At 45.8% G+C, this 17,398-nt stretch overlaps 1 long non-coding RNA gene across 2 annotated transcripts; it reads right to left on the reverse strand.

The window, feature by feature from the left end:
• Nucleotides 1-3,676: 3,676 nt before the first annotated feature.
• LOC125102010 (uncharacterized) lies at nucleotides 3,677-17,080 on the reverse strand. Of its 2 annotated transcripts, XR_007128007.1 has the most exons (6): nucleotides 16,852-17,080; nucleotides 12,303-12,394; nucleotides 6,615-11,845; nucleotides 6,218-6,422; nucleotides 5,794-5,936; nucleotides 3,677-4,088 (listed from the first exon to the last, which is right to left on the reverse strand). It is a non-coding gene; the product is annotated as an uncharacterized LOC125102010 (long non-coding RNA). The 2 variants fall into 2 exon arrangements; XR_007128006.1 differs by lacking the exons at nucleotides 6,218-6,422; nucleotides 6,615-11,845 and having other exon boundaries at nucleotides 16,852-17,072.
• Between the last annotated feature and the right edge of the window lie 318 nt (nucleotides 17,081-17,398).

Consider the following 17,398-nt stretch of genomic DNA (forward strand, 5'->3'; position numbering starts at 1 on the left):
CCTTCAATGCCATCCTCTCCTGAAGACAACACGGAGTAGAGCAATGTAGAAGAAATAGTGTAAGCTTTAAAATATTTCAGCTATACCTGCTCTGTGACCTTGGAGAAATGCCTTCATCTCAAGAGCCTCGTGTTCATCTGAGGGCAATGCTGCTCCCCACCGTGATGGAGAACAGATATTAACACATCTGGCATTTGCCTGGCACCCTGGAGTTGTTCCTTTTCCCCCTTCCTTCCTGGGAGTCACTGAGAATGGCCAGCCTCACTCTTCATTCTGTCTCCTGGGAAGAGACAGTGGTAAAGGGATTGGAACCCAGAGTCTGAGACCCTTCCTCTTGTCCCCAATTGACCCCCTATGCCCAGCAGCTCCTGTCCAAACCCTCTCTGTCCTGAGGGAGGGAAAGGTGATAGGTATAGGCTGAAAGGATGGATGACTCAGCTCCAGTGACTAAGGCGAGGGGTGGTGGTGGCAGGTAGGGCACACGGGCTGGAGAGGAAATAAGTGAACACTCCATCTGATGAAGAAGGAGAAGGGATTCGGCCTTGCTGGGCTTCTGACTCTGATACGGAGCAGACAGGTAGGGGCCGGAGTGCCTTTCCAGGGCATCCTCTGTTTCACCCTTTAGCAAACTCCCTGCTGGCCCAGAGGGATCTGCCAGAGCAAATGTTGGGCATCTTTCTGCCCTTTGGAGGTTTTCAGTCTAAGTGCTAAGACACAACTGAATACCACTTTTGATGAATCAGCTTTTAAATAGCATTCCGTCTCACTGAAATCAATGCGCATGGGTTCAAATCTTGACAGCTACCTGACTTCCAACCTTGGCCTCTCTCCTGTTTCCTCCATCCACATTACCACTTTGACATCCCCAAGCACTGAAAAAGCAACAAGTTTAAAACTGTACACACAAAGGCCTCCGCACCTGCCTCACTCAGCTCCTCCCCTGGCTGACTGTACCGCCGTCTACCCGATCACCAACCCAGGTGCTGCCGCACCCCTCCCCGACCCATCGCTCCAGGACCCATGTCTCTGCCAGGGCCTGAATCTCTCACGTTCACTTCCACCTTTCCTTGAAGCTGGAACTGGCCAGGCCCTCATCATCGTGCGCTATGACTCTTTCTGGCATCTTCCAGCTGCTTTCCTGCCTCCAGTCTCTTTCCAAACCACTTTCTAGACTGTCCGCAGAATGATATGTTTAAGTCTTATTTCGAATCTCGGTATCCCCCTGCTTAACATCCTTCAATGCTTTCTCAGTTCCTGCGGGGAATAGTCAGACTCCTGAGTCTGGCATATAAAACCCTTCTTGATCCAGCACCCCCTCCCCACCTCCTGGCTTTACCTGCTGACCCCACCCTACAAATGCAAGTGGACAGAGACACACACTAGATTCCAACCAGCCTCGAGTCCCATATCACACTGTGCTTTTCGCACCTCTGGGTCTTTGAACATGTTACCTTCTCACAGGTAAGCACTTCTGTGTCTTTGGAAAAAATTTTTCTTACCAGACTTGGCTCAAGTGTCATCTCTGATGGGTGGCCCTCTTAGACACCCAGAAATGAGTTGGTAGCTCCTTCTGTGAGCTCTATCAAAACAGTCACTCACAGTAAACACCTGTTGGCATTGTGACTTCTTGTTTTTACATGTCTCTCTCCACTAGACTGGGAAATCCTCAAAGGTGAGTCCTTCCACAGAATGCCTACTCAACATCTTTTTTTTTTCTTTTTTTAGTATATGAAATATCAAAGACCGGTATGAAGTAATAAACAAACTACTTCTGTCCCTTGATCCTCAGCGTTTGTTTCCATCCATAAAATAGGTATCTGAACCGGATACCTTCTAACACCACCAGCCTCCAATTTCATACTGCATCACCCTTCAAGTACACAGCTTACATCCTTGGCCCACTCAGTAGTAGGAGATTTTGCTGAGTTATTTTTCCCAAGGAAGGAGTGGGACTGTGGGTCCACCCACACAGCAAAATGGCTGGTCTCAGCGGCTCCGACTGAAGTCACAGAACTGCTCAAAGACAGGGCTCCACACAGGGACCCAGAAACCCAGGACCCACGCTGTCCCAGGCCGGGACTCCAGCTGTGTCCCCAGAGCCCTCGTGGCCATTGCCCACCCACATGGGTACTTGTTCGTGGGCACTCACACAGACATTGTCACAGTCCTCGGGCAGGCACAGAGGGTGACGCATCCGTGCAAAGGAACCACCCACAAAGTCTCACCTCCCCCAGGTCATTGTCCCCATGATCCCCACACCTCCAGCACCGCCTACGCACTCACATACCCACAGGGTGCTGGGTTGTCTGTCTGCAAATCTGGAGTTTTACACATTGGACCACAGCGTCTTTCAGCAGGTGGAGACAGGTGCCTCTGTAGGCTGACTGTCTTCCTCTGACCTTCCTGGGCACCTTGCCCCTCTGTAAACAGCTTCTGCCAGTGTGCTGGCCCGAGCAGATCTGCATTCTCCTCCCAGCTTCCTCTGGGAACATTATTTATCTCCCCGAGCCTCAGTTTCCTGACCTATAAAATGGGACAAGTCCCATGTTTGTTTGGAGGTTTTAGTATTGATTCATGTTCATGCATTTTACACATATGGGAATAGAAACAATATTTACATATGTATAAGGATGTGTGTGTGTGTGTGCGCGTGTGCCTGCGCACACATGTGTGTTTAAGAGTAAAGAATACTTTCCCAGGAGTTAGGAATGAAGTATAATGAAAAAAAAAAAAAAAAAGCATGTGTTCTAGGATAAGACTTCAATACCCTGGTTCAAATCCTGACTATGGCTTACCAGCTTTTGGACTCGGGAAAATTTGCAATTCACAGAAGCCTCAATTTCTCCACATCACAAATGGAAATAAGGAAAACTCTCTCTTAGATCTGCTCTGCAAATTAAATAAAATCATGCACCCAAAATATTGAACTGTGTGTAGCACACAGACGGCTCCAGAAATGTCACTCCCCCCAGAACGCCTGCATTTCACTCAGGGGCTCGAGTCACTCAGACCCTGCACATATTTCTCATCTGTAGAAGGAGAGGGATAAATGTGACAATTCCATGGATTCCTTCTAGCCTTGGGATGCCAATGCCGTGTATCAAATATCTATTTCACGCAAGCACGTGGGTTTAAATAATGAGCGTGGCCCAGGGGAAGCCCCTTCAGCCTGATGCTCGCTTCCATTTCCAAAGCCGTTCCTTTCTCCAAACGTGCCATTTGTTGGCTCTCATAGTTTCAGTACAGAGCCCATTGATGGCTAGGAGAAGGAATGCCCAGCGCAGCTGCGGGTCCACTTGAGCCCTCCCAGCTAGCACCCGCAAGCCCGCTCTCTGTGAGCTCTGTGTTTGCAGAGCCTGTTGTTGTAACGATGTCTGGAATCCTCAACACCTGCACGTCAGCTTCCTGGGCATTTCCAATCCCCTCCTCCGCCCCCCACCCTCGGCTTCCATTTGCATCTGAAATGCAGCTGCTGGGGCCCTAAGGAGGAGAGCCAAGTGGACAGGACATCTCCTTGTCTGCTCTCCCTGCCTTGAGTCAAACCGAATCTGAAGCTTCTCTGTGCGAGGGCTTTTGTTGCCTTGTCATTATGTTTAAATGAACCTCATCTGCAGGAACGTTTATTTTTTTTAATAAAATAAAATAAAACCACCACAAAAGACCAAAGCAGATGACATCTGTTCTTTCGATGAAAGCTTTTTTTGTCCTGAATTAGACTAAAAAAAGAAGAAAAGAAAAATTGAAAGGGGCTGGGCCTCATTGGTACTATTCCTCCCCCCAAAAAACAAAACAAACAAGATGAGTCTATGCGGGGGTCCAGGGGTGCTGAATGGATAAGAAGAAGGGGAGCGACAAGGGCAAATGAACGAGACCCTTCCTGCTTCACCAGCAGTTTTGCCCTCGCTCCACACCAGCAATATGCGGACACCATTCCTTTAAGTGCCACTTATTTTGGAAGATGTTCAAATTTCTGTTCTCCATGCACATTTCATGGGCAAAATATTGAACAACTCTTTAGCTGTTTTCCCAGTCTTCTCCAGTAGTCTTTGTTTATCAAATAGGGCAGGTTGGTCTGGTGCCGGTGGTACCTGGAATACAATTTGAAAGACAGTGATCGATGTGCTGATAACCCCAAAATCTTTATCTTCATCTTCGCACTTGCCTACGGACTAAACCCTCCAACCCAGCTCACATGTTGAATTTCACCCTTTCTCGGTCCACACCTGCTTCTTGCCTACTGAATCCCACCCAGCCCCGGATTCCTGGATCCCTGGACACTTCCTTCCTTCACAAGCACACCACATCCAACCCATGCCCAAGTCCTATCAAAGTTTCCCCAAAACATCTCCACTCCCTCTCTTCTCTCTGCTCCACTGTCACTGCCTGCGTCCAGGCCACCTTCGTCTCTTGCTTAACATGTGTCAAAATGTGCCCCGCCCAGTGGCCAACCTTGCTGATCTATGATCACTCTTCAAGCAAAACACTTCATGGTTTTGGAAGGGTTTAAATCCCTCAGCTTGGCTTATCAGAAAGTTTGCAAGCTGGTCTCTGCCTACCTCGCTGACTAATCCCCACCCATGACCTCTAATCCAGCAAGTCCTCGACCTTGGTGTGCTCTCTCTCACCTCAGGCCTTTGAACAGGCTGGGCTTTCTACGCGGGACATCCTCTGACCCTACATGTAGATTTCCTCCACTCACCCTTCAGGTCTCAATTTAAGTGCCACTCTTCTGGGAAGATTTCCTTGACCACATCTCCTGAACCCCCCACCCCAACCACCCAACTAGGTTGGTGCCCCTCTTAAGGGTACTCGGCACTGTGTGCTACCCCTTTTGAAGCATTTGCTCAATGTATTGTTGTTACTTATTCAATATTCTGTCTTCTCCGCTGAAAAGTCAGCAGCAGAGGAGTGGGTATGTCTTTTATTTTTTCAAGTATTAACTGATAAACTTCAATGTGCCTGCAGCATTGCTAAAGAGACCACTTTCTACAAAATGTGAAATTGTATATATGTTTTGTAATGGAATTCTTCCTCTGGGATTTTAGGTGTATTTCAAAATAGTACCGTAAACCAAAACTAGGCAAGCTGTCTACAGCTTCAATTTCATTTCCAGGCCCCAGTCCTGCACAACCAAACTCTGATGCAAGTTCTAACGATGAGACTCTTTCATAGACAAAATGAACCTGATAAAGGGGAGCTCCTCACCTCCCTCTTGAAGTCCCTAAGACCATTTCCTCCTGAAGTTTTCTCTTTCATTTTTCTCCTAGTCCCTGATGCTTGCCAGGCTCCTTCCACAGCAAGGAACACAGTGGAAGATGGGGCGGGGTGGGGGACTGACTAGGAGGGGAACCAACCAGCCTTGACAATACAGAGCCCATTGATGGCTAGGAGAAGGAGTGCCAGGCACTCTTCAGCGCCTCCCATGCCCTCTCCTAGCAGCTCCGTGAGGTACACACTATCTTCCTCCATCCACCAATATGGAAACTGTGGCACAGGAGGTAAAGCAATTGGCTGTGGTCACACTGCTGTAAATGGCAGAGCTGGCACATGAACTCAGATCCACCAATTCAAATTAGCCAACTCTTCGATTCTAGGCTGGCACCTTTCAAGGAGTAGAAATCCCAGAAGAGGAGTCTGGCACAGAGAAGTAAGTTCTCTCCCAGCCTGAGAACCTTAGCAGAACCCCACTTAGCAGACATGGGAAAGAACAAAGGCAGCAGCGCCCAAAACTAGCTCTACTGGAAGGCACATGGAATAGGAGAAAACAGGCAGGAAACCAGGAGGCTCTCTCACCTTTTCGGACATTGCCAGCCTCGTCACTTTTCCCAGGCAGGCATCATACTCCAAAGCAGATCATTGGTCTTCTATAAATATCTCTCCACACCCCTCATCCTCTTAGCTTCTTGGGGGTTAGGGACATCACTGCTTTAAGATAACTGACAAAAACAAAACAAACAAACGAACAAACAAAAACTGCCATGATTGAGAACCCATTTTTTTTTTTCTTTAAATTCTAGTTTGATGGTAGGATTTGCCAGTAGTTAAGTTGCATCTTGTTCCCCTTCTGGTCATCTCACATTCTTTCTAGGATTTTCTCCCTTAGGAAGTAGAAATGAAGCATGTTTGCAAAATCAGACAGTGGGGTGGTTCTAGCAAAGACTGCTTTGTTCACTAGACCGCTAGTTATGAATGAGTGGGGGAGATTGAATTTGCTTACCATTAAAACCCCTCCGCATACTGGAATTCTAGAGGCTGAAATCCAGCACATACACAGAGCTGAGATGGAAAATCCTATGTGAGGTCAATGCTCCTCCATGATTCATCTTTTAAACACAGCACACTTTCCCACTTTCTTGACAAACAGGTGGACCAACTGTAGTAATACTCTCCTCCCATTCTGGGCTAAAGGAATCTCAAGGATTCTGGAGTGATCAAAGAAGGGTAGGGAGGAGTGAAAATGGTAGGTGAATAATCAGTAGACATTTCTGAGCATTAAATATCCGACATTGTAAAAATACTATTACATATGTGATTTAATTTAGTATTAAATGCCCCTTCAGATTGATGGTTTTAGCTACCATTTCATAGATAAATCAAAGTTCAGAAATACTCACTGGATTTTTTGGAAAACATGACTCCTTTTATTCTCACCTTCTCTCAGGTGTCTGTATCCATCCTGGAAGAAATTTTTGGACTGAAAAGAAATCAGAGCCATGGGTTTCATATGTACACACCTGGAAAAACTTGGGCTCTGGCATCTAAGGACTGAGTGAGAAGGACAAAGGGAAAGGGAGGCCAAGCAGAAAGTAGGACAGGACCTGGATCCTGCTGAGATGGGATTGGGAGAACAGTGGCATTTGGCACTTAGCATCTTATTCAACAACCTCTGAGCATCTTTTTAAAACTCTCCAAGATTATTTAGACAAAAAGAAATTCCTAAAGAAAGGGGGACTGGTGATGAGTGAGCCTTGAACTGTTGACATATGTGTTCCTTATGATTTCCTGGGCTGGTTAAAGGCAGAGACAATGACTGGAGGGGGTAAAGGAAAGGAGATTCAGAAGAAATGCAACTAGCCTGGCCTGGCATGAGATGAAGAAGAGGGGCTGTGCCTAATCCCTAGTATATGAGCCACTGAACTCTCAACAGAGGGGAAAAAACAAAAGAAAAAACTCCCAGTCTCACATGGCTTCCATGGCCAACCAATATGTTAATATTTTAAAGTTCTGTGTAAGAAAACTATCAAGTTGAATTCCATAGCTAGTTGTAAAATAAAGATGACTACTCCCATTCTGAGGCTAAGGAATTTTAAGTATTATGAAAGTCAATGGGTTGCTCATTCTCTCTTTCAATAACTATTAATTAAGCTTCTACTGTATGCCCAGAACTGGATACAGTGACTTATCAAACAGACGTAAAGCTTGTAGAGTAGTGAGTAAACAGCCATTAAATAAAAATTCAGTACAGAAATAAATACAAAGATACATTATGATACATTCACGAAAGGGAAAGTGTCAGGAAGTGTGAAGAGACCTAACAGAAAGAATGGCATAGTTTTCATTGGTGGGTCAGGGAAGTCCTGTCTGTAGAGGTGACCATTATGCTGTAAGCCAGGAAAGGAGCAGAGGGGCAAACAAATAGTTGAAACAGCCTTTACAAAGGTCCTGTGGCTGGCAACAATTGACCAGTGTAGCGGGGGGGGGGGGGGGGGAGGGAAGTTCAGAAGGCAAAGAAGGGTCACATTATGTAGGCCTTGTAAATACGGCAAGCGCTTTGAATTTAGTGGAATTGGAACCCACTAAAAGATTTTAAATAGGGAAGACATGTGACCTGATAAACATTAAGAAATGCTCTACTAATCATGGAAAATGGATCAGCTGAGGATGGGAAACCATTGCTGAAGTCCCTCTAAGAGTTGATGAATCAAGTCCAGGAAAACATAAGCCTTAGCCCTTGACTCAAAGTCTTCTTTAAGAAACCGTTATCTGTGGGGTGCCTGGGTGGCTCAGTCAGTTAAGTGTCTGCCTTCAACCCAGGTCGTGATCCCAGGGTCCTAGGATCAAGTCCCACATCACTTCTCCCTCTGTCTGTTGCTCCCCCTGCTTGTGCTCCCTTTTTCTGACAAATAAGTAAATAAAATATTTTTTTAAGAAACCATTATTTGTGACTTATAGTCTTAAAACATATATCATTTTATTAAACAGAATTGTACGTTTTTCAAATTACTTACGAACTAAAATGATCTAATATCCTAAGGGGTTGCTTCAGGGTGATGAATGTGTAGCTGGCTTCCTTGGTCACCTTTTTCTACTTTCCAGGTTTTCCAAGAACAGAGGTTGAGGAGAACAGGCATAACTGAGGACTACATCTCTAGGTCATTTGCATCTGATTCTTCCACTCAGCCTCAACTACATTACACAGCAGCAGCAACAAATGTCAGGGGCAGGAAGTACACAACAAGAAGAATTAACCACAATTTTTTTTCATCCAAACTTACACACACACTATCACACACATACAGTTGGTTTGAAGTAGGGTGAGGGGAAGTAGCCAGGCTTCTCGCATTTTTAACCAATGGGATCTCATGTCAGCCCTCAAAACAACAGCTTTTCAGTTAGTTGACCTTTCGTGATGGAGGGTTTTTTGGGGAGAGGAGAGAGAAAGGAAGGAGAAAATTTAGGCTTTGCATCATTTGTTGTTCTAACAGTTGAGCACTGAATCGGTCTTATGTTATAGACACCTTATTTGATTAAGATACAATCCATGGGTCATTCGGGCTTATAAAGTCCTCCTGCTTAATTGCAAAATTAGCAATGAAATAGGATACATCATCACCAAACGGGAGGTTAGTCTGGGGCTCATAGGTTGCCCTCCAACACACTCAATTCATTTTCTCCATCTAATGTTGTTTTTGACACATAGAAAGAAAAATACAGGCTAAGGCAACAGTGCGTGGTACACCAGCAGTCAGGTAGGCATTAGTTAAGGGAGCTAACGCTCATTCGAGACACGAACTGCTGGTAGGCCCATCTCCCAGAGTTCCAAGAGTCCCTCCAAAGTGCTCATAACCATCTGAAGTGCATAGGCACTGTAGGAAGTTATCTGTAGCCTCAAGAAATTCACTTTGAAATCTGAAAGCTGAGATCCTGGTTTCCATGTTTACTACATTACTCCTTGCCTGCCACCTTGTTTCTTTCTAGGAGCAGGCTGACGTTCTGGCTCTGAGCAACTTCAGGTCCAACATCGACCGAATACCTAGTGTTCCAGGCATTGTGATGAAAATATAAAAACGAAGACTTGATCCTGCATCCGAACAAGCTTTCCCTCTAATTGGTCACTGGGTTCTGTCCCCTCTGTGACTCCATGAGACACACCTGGCTATGGCTTCCTGCCCACTAACATGCTGTCGTGGAGGCATGCAAAGCACCATGGGACCAAGAAAAGAAAATTAGTCAGAGAACACATGGGCTTAAAAGGAATTCGGAAGAGTTGGTCATTTGGAGAAGAGGAAGGGAGGGCATTCCCAGCAGAGGGAACAGGATGAATCAAGGCAGGGAAGCTTGTGTGCACATGAGGTATGTGGTACTGTGCTATGGCAAAGCAACAGCAGGTGTTTTTCCCATCTTGGGAGCAAGTATCAGTGGTCAAATATCTCCACCAAATCTGGGAGAACTAAGGCCTTATCCCATGCAATACAGAGGAAAGAATTCTGGATTGGAACTCAGGAGACCCATTGCTCCTACATCTAAAACACCAAGTGACTTTGAGCTAGATGTTTCCCCTGTCTGTGCCTAGGTTTGGCAATAGAAAATGGGAACAGAGATCCCTTTCAAGGGGTCCTTTCTAGGGTTAAGTGGACAATACTATGTGAAAAGTTAACTAGCAAGTATCAAATCCTTTTTGATAAGAGGGTAAATCATAGATAGCACACTGAAAAAGGTATTACTATTATTTCCTTTGGGCACCGTCGTGACATAATCAGGCACCAGCAAGTCATCCAGTGGCTGAAGTGTAGGAAGCATGGATAAGACTAGCTAGGAGAAACTCTTGAATGTGTGTCGATTTCGTATTTTGTTCCATTGATAAACAGGTTTATCCACTATTATTTTCACATACAGATAAGTAAAAATGTCTCTTAAAGAACATTCAAGATGAAAAATAGAACCAATCACTTCAACTACTTTTTCTGTGCCCTTGTAAATGACCCAATCGCTGAACCAACAGGTTACTATCTGAGAATTTCTGAAGGCCACTCACTGGTCAGATGAAAAATAGGTATGATTTAATTCAGAGAATGGGAGTTTGAAATAGCCTCCAAGTTCCCTTTCAGCCCTAATGCTTCTTAAGTACTCTGTATCTGGTGCCGATGCCAGACCCCAGTATATACACCATGTCTGAGTTCCAAGATGCGGGGACCTGGGCCATCCCGCATGTGGCTCCAAGAGTCTGGTGTTTATGTCACAGCACTGAATGTGGGCTATACACTCCCTGGAGACTTCATGAGATAATACAGGGACATTTCTAAAAGAGCTTTCTGCTGGAACCTTGAGCAATTTGGAGCAAACCGAAGAAAGAGAAAAGCAAACTTGTCAGCCCCTGGAAGCAAAGATTTAGCTGTGCGTGACACTGGTGATTACGAGATGATGGAAAAAAGACAATTCTAAAACTGCCGACTCTGCTTCTGCACTTTTCTTGTGAAAGGCTGAAAACATCTTACAGACATGGATATCCATTTTTATCATTGGCAAGTTACTTTTTCCTCCCAGAACTACCAAGCTTCCCCTTCCCTCATTTTTAAGAGATGTCGACCCTATTGAGTGAGAAGACCTTTGAAACCTTCCATATCTGTGGTGATCATTGCTTCTTAGGGCCAGAGCAGGCCTTGACATTTGCTCCATTCATCCCAGATGGCAACCACATCTCTCTGTTCTCCTGCTAGGACATGGGAAAGAAGAGATGGATATGAAAGTGTCCAGCTCTGCTGTGTGTCCTTGAGCAGACTGATTTACATTTCTGGCTCTCGATCTCTTTTCATCATTATCCTTGGAAGGTAGACATGACCTCTAATATTCCTTCCATTTCAGATCCTTCACAGAACTAGGACTCTTCCAACTGTGCTCTATTAGCAGGACCAAGAGCCATGAAGAAGATCATAGCTGACACCTCTGCTTCCTCAGTTCTAAAATGAGGATAATAACACCTACTATGCAAGGTGGCTGGAAAGATTAGATATAATATATGCAAAGCTGCTAGCCCAGTGCCTGGCACCCCGCAGGGGTCCCATAGGTGGAGGTTTTTAAATCAAAACCTAAAGATTTCTGGGATAAGCCTTTGCCAGCCTGACCTCTGTCTTAGCGGTCCCAGGCATCTCGGTGGCTTGAGCATGTGGTCCCTGACTTCCTGCTGGCCACTGGGAGTCCCAAGTCCAAACATCAGAACAATGTTTCAGACTCTTTTATTCCATCCAGAGGCCACATGGAAAGCCTGCAAAGTTTTCTGTTTCCTTTGGCTGGAACCTTGTGGCCGTGACAGCAGGCCAGCTCCCAAAGTCTGAAAGGGAGGGTTTTCCAAAGGCCAGCCCTTTCCTCCACTGTGCTGGAGCCTGCAACCACTCTCTCCATCCCTTTCAGTTGAGGGGAAAGGGAGTGCAGGGGACCAGGAGCCTGAAGCAGAACGACCTAGGACGTCCTTCCATGTCCGCTTTGCCAAGTTGCACTCTCCCAGGGTACTAAGCACTCGAGAAGGGTTAAACCTTCATCACAACAGTGATGTCGTCATAGATAATGTGCAATCTAGAAGCTGTAGAAGTATGTTTCACTTGCTCCAAGTCCCCACCCCCTGCAGAAGCTGAAAAAAAAATCAGAAAATTCCATTTGCTTTTTCCTATTTAATGAGGTCGAACATTCTTAAGGAATGAAAAGCACAGCTCCAGCCTAGCTTTTAATTAGCTTCAGGAGCCCTTGTTTCAAACTAGCCTCGTTTCCAAAGCTATTCTCTCTCTTTGCTCTGAATGAGATGGAAATTCAATTGCATCTGCCTTGTCAAGTCATAATAAGATGCTCCCCCCAACCCAAGGTCACATGGGGAAAGACACTCAGTAGCCAGACAGACGCTACACTTTTTGACCCCAACAAGACACCAGAACCTGAAAAGGGCATTTAAAAGAACTCTTGTTTAGACCAAACTTGGTGTTGTTTTCTTAACTGCACGATGTGAACTCAGGCCAGTTCTTCAACATGTCCTGGGGGCGGAGGGGGAAAGAACATGGACTTTAGAGCCAAACAGATTCAGGATCGAATCCTACCTTCTCGTCCAGGCGCCTGGGCCAGTTAACTTAGTGCTTGCAGCTTCGGGCCCCCTCCTTTGTGACACAGCCATCACTGCTTGCCTCGTGGGCTGACCAGAGGGAGCAAATGAACTATTGTGAGCGGAGCACAATGGCCTGGGTGTCCTTGGCACTCAAACACCGCTCTTCCTCTTTCCTCTCATCTGTACAACAGGGTTCATTGCCCCCACTGTGACTGTTTAACTGGGTTGGAGCAATGAACCTAAGGGAGTACATATGTAAGAGGGTAGGAGCCTGGGTTTTGTACTCAGAAGTCAGGGGTCAAATCCCAGTCCTGCTCCCTCCAACCCATGCAACCCTGGGCAAGTTCCAGAGCCTTGCCATCCATTCTTTTTTTTTTTTTTTTTTTTTGAGAAATTTTTTTATTTTTATTTTTTATTAATGTATAATGTATTATTAGCCCCAGGGGTACAGGTCTGTGAATTGTCAGGCTTACATATTTCACAGCACTCACCACATCACATACCCTCCCCAATGTCCCACCACCCTCTCCTCACCATCTATTCTTATGGTAAGTGGGGACATCAGTAGCTCCCCCAAAGGATCATTGTAAGGACTAAATGAGTGTCCAAAAAGTCCTTGCCAAGTGCCTGGCGCATGGTGAGCACGCAATAAATATTAGCTACCAACGGCCGCCACCGCAGCTGAGAGTACTCTGTAAAATTTAAAATCCTCTAAGATGCCCATCTCAAATCCTTTCTGGAAGGGATGTGCCAATGTTACCGGTGCTTATGTAAATGTAAGTGGTTATTATTTATGTAGGAGAACATTACTGAGTCTTATTCAGGAAGAGGGAGAGAACAATGCAGAGAAAGGAAAAATTTACGACGGTCTTCAAAGGAGAAAGAGAAGAAAATTACTTCTCACCCAGCACCACAGCAGCAGCCCCATATATTAGCTCAGAGCTCCCTGTCTGCAGAAGTTACATCAATAGAGTCTTCTCCAAAGAAAGAGTAAAGGGAAAGGAGACGAATGGAAATGGAAGGGGAAGAAAACCTCAATCTATTTCCTCCAAAATTCACCTGAAGTCTGTATTTAACCAGCAGAATCTTGCTAAACACCCACCCCAGGGGAGATGCTGCTTCCTGAAGCCCAGTTCAGCCCTCGGGGACTCAGCAGTCTAATGAGAACCTTACAACAAGTACATAAATAACTAATTAAAGGTAGAAAGTGAAGTGTCATGAATCATTACCATCATCATTATTAGAAGTCCTTTTTATGGGATTCCCCGTACTTGGTATACCATCCTCTTTTCCCAAAAAGAATTTGGGGCAATTTATGACATAAAAGAAGATGTACACTGAACAATAAACAAACCTAGAACTGGAAACTTGGATTAAAACAAGAAGAAATGGCAAGACTAATATAACTGTTGGGTTAAGCATCAGATTCAGCTTCTTCTCTGAGCTTCCTGGAAGTCAGGGCAAAATGGGAAACTCATTCTTATAATTTATTATTTCTTTAATGCGGCCACTTTCTTAAGCAATATACAGAAACCCACGAAAGGTCTTATTTCAATAATCTGGTACTTTCTTTTTTTTTTTTTTTAAAGATTTTATTTATTTATTTGACAGAGAGATCACAAGTCGATGGAGAGGCAGGCAGAGAGAGAGAGAGAGAGAGGGAAGCAGGCTCCCTGCTGAGCAGAGAGCCCGATGCGGGACTCGATCCCAGGACCCTGAGATCATGACCTGAGCCGAAGGCAGCGGCTTAACCCACTGAGCCACCCAGGCACCCGATCAATAATCTGGTACTTTCTATTCAATTGGCAAATGCCAAGGGCATGCATGTCTGTGGAATTTTGAGACATTCAGGTAAGCCACTAATCATTATCAACATTTAAGACTATGATTTGAAGTTGGAATTACTATTGTACTATTGCTGTTTTTCGTTTCTGTTGGGACGGTTTTCTCAGCCAGCAACTAGGCAGAATGTAGGTTTATAAGAAAAAAATATATATGCTTGAAATATATATACTTTAAAACTCCGAGCAATTTTTGTATCATAATGCTAGACTGGCTCATTTTATTTTCAATGAGATTTCGCTATGCCAAAGGGCTTTGATGTGTCACAGAGCTCTCTTGGCTTAATTGCTGCTGTTTGCAGGTCATACCCACTTAGGTGGGTGGGAGTGAGTAGAATTGGGCAATTGTACAGAAAAATCAAAGACACTTGCTTGCAAGGGTACCTACTTCTGAGAATTACCATGAATTTTGCATGCCACTGACTAAGAAAGGAAGGAAGGAAGTGACATCTTGAAGGCCCGGGGTTTGGGCGGGCTGCGGTAAGGCCGACCAGCTGTTATTCTTCTTCTGGCTGGTTTCTGGCCTGTTGTGATGTCTTTGATTCACCTAGGAGAACTTGAACTTTAAAAACCTGTTTTAAAATACCCTGTTTTGCCTTCTTTTCTAATGCAATGTACAGAAGTCTCATGAATTTGATTAATGAGGAAGAATTTTTTTTCAATGAGAAGCAAAAATACAACACAAGCAACAAAGAACGAGGAAGGGGTGCTACACTGGAAGAAATAAAAACATTGCCAAGAGGAGGAGGGAAGACAAAGGCGGTCAGGAGGCCATGGTGACCGGCCACTTCTCTGCTCAGACCCTGCAATGCCTCTGACAGGGGATGGGGTGCTCAGCCCTCGACCATGGAGGGAGAGCCCTGCTCAGGGACAGGGCTGGACAGAGAGCCTGGTGACACGTGCCGGCCAATACCACACACATCTGTTTGATTTGGCACTGCTCGCCGGCCAGCTGCTGGCACAGAATCAGAAAGGGCAGGTGGGGGTGCTGGGGAAGGGGCAGGAAGGGGAGAGGGGATTATGCACAGTTGTTCCAAAAAGGAGAAAGGGGGAGGGAGGTCAAGAGGAATGAGGCTGAGAGGGGCCCCGAGGGGGCAGGCAGGGGCAGGAAGCCCACAGCTGTGGTGGTGGGCACTGCCACTAATCACCCTCTGCAGCAGGTGAACTTCCTGAGTCAGAGTCCGCAGGCACCGGCGATGTGGCTTCAGTAGAAATTCAGGCACTGGGCCAGGTTTGGGCAAAGTGTCAGGAATGCTTTATCACTCTCCCCTTTGACCCAACTACTATCTCACTAATGGTGAGCCTTCCCAGACTTCCAAGCTAACCGCCATGTTGTCCGTCCTTTTGCCTACAAGGTGAAACCTTCTGTTGCCTATCTCAAGCGTTTTGTTTTGCTTTTTCTTTCCAAGCTCACAAAGACTTACTTTCTCTAAGCTGTTAAGATCCTCCCAATGATCCAGAGAGAAAGGCTGGAAAGAATCAGCCTTCCCACTTAACAGAGGCCCTCGGAAGCATAAGCAATATTCCTGAAGTCACCTGGCTCAGCCAATGGAAGAACAATTTAGGCAAATGCTGACGCTTCCACCTCAGCACCATTTGCCCTGCCAAAATCTGCTCTGGTCCCGAGTCTTGACCATGTGCCTGGAGGCCGAGTTGGTGAGTGGTGAGTGGACTCACCAGGGGAGAGCTGTATGCTTATGTAACCTCAGTGTGAAATCTTCCGCAAGCGTTAAGTTCTTTGTTCTCCATGTACTCAACACTCTGCGCCAGGAACCATGCTGGTTCTCAAGAAGCTCACCATCTGGGCACTCCCTTTCTGGGTCTCTAACCAATGTCCAGTACCTGAAGGGAATCCATTCCGGGAACTTCCACGGGTTTGAAAAATCTTATACATTTATCACCTCTGTTTCTGAAGAAGTTCTCTCCTACTGCTGGCATCACATGGGACCCGAGACACAGGATGTCACCTTGCAGCTCAGATTGATTCCTGTGTCTGTTCACTGGAACAACGAGATCTGTTTACTCCTAGGACACTCAACGCCCAGAGGCCAAAATAGCTGGAGATAGAATTACCAATATTCAATCTGACTGATGTAAAAGAAAGACCACTTTATGGGGTTTGCCTTCATAATATAGGTTCTGGCTCTGAAGAGTGTCCGAGGGTCAGACCCTCCTTTTGCCACTTACTGGCAGGGTGAAATGAAATCACCCTTATAATGGCCCAGATTTGGGCTATACTCATACCCAAGAGTGAAGAGGAAGGCTCATCTCTCATAGACAGGACATCTATAATGACAGCAGCTCACCTCAGTCTCCCACGGGGTTTCTTTATATTTTCCCCTCATTTCCCACCCTGTGCCACTGCAGTTTAACACCTAAGTACTAGGGTTAAGAGATACAAGTGAACTTTCCTACTCAGGAAAGGAGCTTTGGAACATAAACTATCTACAGATGAGAAATGCTGGTGAAGTCTGATCCCTCAGTGACCTCTCATGGTCAGGCTTATCTTTCGAGTTAGCCCCACCTTAAGTCCCTAGAGGCCCTATAGTTTCTTCCAGAACTGGACCTTCTTGATCTTCCAAATGGAAGGTGGTCTTCCTCTGGTTTTCTTTAACACAGTTTCTTCCTTCTCTCTGGGTCTCATCCCTTATCTCACCACCTTCTGGACACTTTGTTGTACCCCTCCCACCACAGTTCACTCACCTGGCCCTCCATCCACAGTGGTCGCATGGCTCCCCGCACTCAGCTTGCATGCCTTCCACGCACACAGCTCACAGCAGCCTCTGCTCTGCCCGTGAGTCACGTAGGGTCACAAGTGATATATTAACTAAATGCACATTTGCATTTTCAAATGAGCTTCCATAGTCTAGATTACAGTTCTGAAGTATTCTAGACATCATATGGATATAAAACACAGATGTCTGTAGTCATCCCATGTAGGGCCTAGGTCCCGACACCAAAATCCCTGATTCCATAATGCACCAGTGTCCTCATTCCCACACTGCTGTCAAGACTCCCAGGAATCACCATCAGCCACCAGCAACCACACATCCTGTTCAAGACATCTGGGGACGGGACTCACTCCCAGCTTCTCCCTGGCTTGATAGTGTAGAGGAAAATAGACTCCATTCTCACTCCACCACTTCTTCCCTGACCAGCTGTTTGAGCTCTCTGGGCCTCAGTCTCCCCATCTGCAAAATAGGAATAAAAATAGCCTGACAGAGATGCTGGGAGACAGCTTGTGACCATG

This window comes from Lutra lutra, chromosome 1 (assembly GCF_902655055.1).
Source record: "Lutra lutra chromosome 1, mLutLut1.2, whole genome shotgun sequence".
Classification (NCBI taxonomy): Eukaryota; Metazoa; Chordata; class Mammalia; order Carnivora; family Mustelidae; genus Lutra; species Lutra lutra.